Source organism: Juglans microcarpa x Juglans regia, chromosome 3D (assembly GCF_004785595.1).
Source record: "Juglans microcarpa x Juglans regia isolate MS1-56 chromosome 3D, Jm3101_v1.0, whole genome shotgun sequence".
NCBI classification, from domain to species: domain Eukaryota; kingdom Viridiplantae; phylum Streptophyta; class Magnoliopsida; order Fagales; family Juglandaceae; genus Juglans; species Juglans microcarpa x Juglans regia.
In genome coordinates, this window is record NC_054598.1 from 8,313,245 (window position 1) to 8,319,029 (window position 5,785).

Below are 5,785 nucleotides of genomic sequence, written 5' to 3' on the forward strand. Positions count from 1 at the left end.
TTAATTTTTTCAAATTTTAAAATAAAAATAATATTAAAAAATATTTTATAATAATATTTTATTTAACTTTTAATTTTAATATTAACTCATTTCATTTCATCTGTGAAAATAAACGAGACGGGCTACATTTGGGTAGTGATGTGATTTCAAATTATCTGTAAATAATAATAACAAATAATAATAAAATATTAAATAGTAATAAAAAATAATAAAAATTACGCACTTCTGGCACATTCTTGTTTGTACAACTGCTTCATTGGCATATATTGTAATTTTTTCAGAGATTACCATCAAGTCCAAACCGAAATGATTCTGTCCAGTACTCCTATAATCCAAACCGCTTAGTTTATATTTCCACTCTGCAATTAATGTTCAGTTTTTGCAATTGGACTTGATCTGGCCAAATATATTATGGAAATATTCCAACTTATCCGTGACATTTTTTTCCTCTTTTTAATAAAAAGCACAATAGAAAATTACCCAAAAAAGGCCCATGACAGATACAATAAAAATTGACTGGCTTCGTCATTATTACTATTATGTATAAATGGCAAAGAAATGATCGGGTCATGATGAATTAAGTTTGAAGTTTCTGAGATGGAGAAATAAAAGCTAGTCGATCGAGCGAGTTTCCCGGAGGATACAAAATAATTAACTTCAGTTTTAAACGTGTCACAATTATAACTTACATGAAAATAATACATGCGGCAGTTTGGCCGAGTGGTCTAAGGCGCCAGATTTAGGCTCTGGTCCGAAAGGGCGTGGGTTCAAATCCCACAGCTGTCAACTTTTTTTAATTTTTAATTTTTTTCTTTTTTAATTTTTATTTTTTAAAAAATGAATTGAGATTAAAGTTAAAAAATTAAGTAAAATATTATTAAAATATATTTTTTAATATTATTTTTATTTTAAAATTTAAAAAAATTGAATTTTTTATTTTATTTTATGTAAAAATTTAAAAAAATTATAATAATAAGATTAGAGGTATTCCAAATTTTTAAAATTTTGAGTTGATTGCTTGCCACCCATCTTATATGAACCGGCCACGGTGAAATAAATAAGTTATTTTATTTTTAGATGCGTAATTAAGCCATATATCTATTTAAATTTTAAATTATGTATTCAAAATTATATTATATTATGTAAATATTTTATTACATATATTCTACATACTACGTGAGAATAAATTTTTTGCTAAATAAATAACCTTAGTTTCAACTAAAGCTTCTTGTACCGTAACTCTATGTAAATTTAGAACTTATTTTTTATAACCTTCAACAAAATTCAACCCAGTAGAGAGGGAAGAATATATATTGTACGTTTACAATTAATTCTCGTCTAATCCCATTATACGAAAAACTAATATATAAATATATATATATATATGTCGTCGTTGATAAAATCTTGTTTCATTTCGCCACTCTTTTTACAATTGCTGTAAAATGAAAAAATGATTATGTAAAATTTAAAAATGCAATAAAACTAAATAGAAAAACATAAAATTAAAAAAGAAAATGATCAATTATTTAATGAAATGACGACGCTATCCTGATTCAGTGATAAAATCGTGTCATTAACAAGAATATTATGTAATATCATAAGAATGCATCATGTGAGTACTGTATAATGTTTTATTTTTAAAAAATATATCATCATCATCTGTTTTGAGACAAGAAAAATATATGCGTATTAACTCTTAATTTAGGATGAGGAATTAGTTTAAGATACCCGGCATGCAACGATATCCTTCTTCTCTCTAGCTTCTTGCAAGAGTTTCCATGTTGCATGCTGCATCATCCCAATTCAAACGATCGACAACTTTCTCAATATAGTTAGTCACACACACACACATATATATATATATGTAAATGCATGATGCCGGCCTCTTTAAGCATGTCATTTTAGACGCATACAGCGTGGCACCATCACCCCCTTCTCAAAGTTTTGATGGTGCCACGCTAATATGCGCCTAAAATTCTTCATCTTCCTTCTCTTTTCCTGTATGCACATCACACCGCGTTCATCGTTACTGATCATTCTCTCTCTCAGACTTGGTTTCAGTTTCATTCACTCACAATCACTGTAAACACATGCACAGACATTGAGACACAAACACACAGAGAATGCTAACCATGTATAAGAAGATGATCAGCAAGCGTATATATCGTGGAGGGAGGGAGGGGAAGGGGATTGCTTTTTTTTTTTTTTTTGAAGATAGGAAGGGGATTGCTTTATTTATAATAAAATCGAAGGATGGACCGATCGAACATCGAAGGGATACAGCGTATAAAATATGGATCTGTGACAAAGGTATCCATCATGATGACATGCAAGACATTGGAAGCAACAAAACCAGCCGTACATTGGAATGCTGGAAATAGATAATTTTGATCCTCCTCGTGTGATGGTCACACTACATTAGATAACGATCCTCTCACACATTTTTTTTTTAACTTTTTTTTATTATTCATTTTTTTTCAATTTTTATTATTTAAATCTGGATTAAAAATTTAAGAACATAAACTTCTTGTATGATCTAAAAGAAAATAAATTCAATCAATCAACGTAATCATATAATTTAGTTAAAAATAAATTCAATTTTTATAAAATTAAATGATTATGTTGGTTAATTAAATTTATTTTCTTTTTGATTATGCAAGAAGTTCATGTTCTGTGATTTTTAATTCAAATGCAAATAGCAAAAAGTAGAGGTGTAACCGGTTTTGTTCAGTCCAGTTTTGGACATTTTCTTATAACTGAACTAGTATATATCGGTTTTGAGATTTAAAGAATCGATACCACACCTGTTACATCCCTAAACTGGTACTTCTGATTTAATCAGTTCTGGTCTGGTTCGATCCGCTTTGTTCAGTATATTATATAATATATATTATAGTATATAATAATATAGTGATAATATATTGTAGTATATTATAATATATATTATAATTGTATTATAGACTATAGTGATATATTATAATATATAATATAGTGATATAATATTATAGTATATTATAATATATAGTGATATAATACAATAGACTATAATGATAATATATAGTTATTTATATATGATTTTAAAATTTTAAATGATAGTCATTAGTAATTTATCATATAATACAAACTTATTTTACATATAATTATATATAAAAATGATATATAATATAAAAAATAATGTATACAATATAAAAAAATTAAAATATATATATGAATCGGTCCAGTCTAATTTGGTCCGATGTTAGAAAAAAGAAAATGAGAACTAGACTGATTTCCATCCGTTTTGAGAAAAATGGAACGGGTACCGGACCCAACCCACCAATTCGATCCGATTTACCAGTTTATCGGTTTTTTTTATCCCTAACAAAAAGAGAAAAAAATAAATAATAAAATAATAATAAATAAGGTGTAAGAGTATCATTATCACACTATATTATATAAATGAAAAATTCTACTCATTATCCTCACACCATACATCACACGTAATTTTTTGAGTTTTTGACTTTTTTTTCTCTTAACAAATGTATGATGTATTGATGATAAGTACAAAAATTCAATTAGTTTAAGAGAAATAAACTAAAAAATTAAAAATTAAAAATAAGTGTAATGTGCGGTGTGGAGATGATAAGCCACAAAATTCTGGCCACTGAACTTGTTGCGGCTCACATTGCTCTAGGTCGTGTAGGGTCATCTTATAGCCCAGCCAGCTTTTTCTTTGCATTGGGAACTTTACCCACGTGACATTTCAATAATATATAAAGAGAAATATGAATTGTGAATGAATCGATAGTTTGATCAATGTCGATTATATATATATATATTTTTTTGAATTGTTCTTAAATAATTAAGAAAGTAGTTATTAATAAATTTTTATATATATATTTAAATATTTAAAAATATGTAAAAAATAAATAAAAAACAAAAATGTGATTAACAATCCTGCTATCGATGGTACCAGTAGCAGGACTCATATATAAATTGTTGCTACACATGCTACCCCTTAGATCTTTACACGTAGTACTACACAAATAAAAAACTCAAGCAGCTCCATCATTTGCCACGAAGAAACTGAATGTATGTTTACACGCGGCATGATGAGTGTACGAAAGTGCACTCTAAACACTCTATTATTAGACTAAAATACTAAAATGTTAATAGAAATCATTGAAATTAATGTGTATTCTTGAATTGAGTTTCTATTTACTTTGGGATACTGTTAAGCAGATTTTTATGTTTAATTTCAGAGTCTACAAAAGAGCAAGTACAAACCTATCCAAATTCAAAGGACTTTCAAGTGGGCAAGACGTTGGAACAACCTAAGAACTTTCAACGAGTATAGGACTCTTCAAATAAGGATAATGATGGGATTTGAGAGTAATTCGGATCAGAGTCCAAAATACGCTAGAGACAGAATGGACACACTTTAGTATTTTAACCGTAACTTTCCAAATATCGGATTGATGTGATTCTTGATGCGTTAGAAAGCTATCTTAAAGAGATACAAAGTTGTCTCTAATAAGGATTTCCAAATTCAAACTTCTGAAGCATGTACGTGGCTGCCAAGTTGAGTCCTAAAATTTAGACGATTTTGTGTCCGGGAATATGATGACATTAGGGTTTCTTTCCTACCTTATTTAAGCATATCATTAGCACGAAATTGGAGAGTTTAGAATAGGGGAGACGTCTCAGTTTGAAGGAGGAAGATCTGAAATTAATTTCCATGGTCACCGTTTGCTCTATTTTTCTCTTGAGATTTTTGTTGTCCATTATATTTATGGGTAACTAAATTCTCTAGTAGGGCTATAGATGAACTTGCACATTAGATGATATTTTTAATTTATTCTTGATTTATGTATTTGATTTTCAATTACTAAAATTCTTTTGTTTTATCATTCTCAATTCATTGTTGATGTTTTCTTCTTTGAATAATCATAAAATTTATTCTGTTTATGGATTCAGTTATGCTTTTTCTATTGAAGGGATTAGCTCTTTGATTATGTTTGGATCAATTATTTATCTATATTGATTTAATTTTTTGCTGCAATATCGATTCCTGAGTATATTGTCGTCGTTGGATTTTCTCAATAGTGATAATAATTTACGTATTTTAAAAGTGGTGAATGATTTTTCAAGGGGTTACATTCGGTTTAATCTTGGTTTATAAATATATACCTTCCGATTGAGAATATTAGGAATTGAGTTTCCAATTGAGTTATTCACTGAATTAAAAATAATTAAAATACTATATTTGTGCAAGGGATTCCCATCGCTTTACTGTTGGTCAAACTTGAGTACTTTTTCCGTTAGTCACTTTGTTTCACTTTAATTTGCATTTAAAATTAATCTTTGTTCTCTATTAATCATTTAATCTATTTCTTTAGTTTTTTTTGTTCCTTCTACAATTCTTTTAATTTGTCTCTCTGTAGAATCGACACCCCAAAGTTGTGCCACAACTACCGCATTATTCTTTGGGCGTGATCAAATTTTGGCGCCGTTGCCTGGGAGACTGTAGAAGAATTGTTAGATAGGTTTTTATTTCAGCAGTTTGTAAAGGCGGTAACTTCGTTCCCTCTTTTAGCTTGTTGCATTATTATTATTTTTTTCCTTTCATAGTATTTTTAGTTTTTAGTATTTTGTTACCTTGCATGCTCAAATATAGAGACACCTTGGATAGATTTGCTTGTAAGCCTGTGGAAGAGTCAGAATCAAACTTTTTAAATCCTTTATTTGACAATCCATCTAATCCTGAAGAAATGAGTGAACACGAAAATCAACCCATTAGAACTCT

The 5,785-nt window shown here is 28.6% G+C and overlaps 1 non-coding gene across 1 annotated transcript; it reads left to right on the forward strand.

The window, feature by feature from the left end:
• Nucleotides 1-706: 706 nt before the first annotated feature.
• On the forward strand, nt 707-786 carry TRNAL-UAG. The gene has a single exon. It is a non-coding gene; the product is annotated as a tRNA-Leu (tRNA).
• The last annotated feature ends 4,999 nt before the right edge of the window (nt 787-5,785 follow it).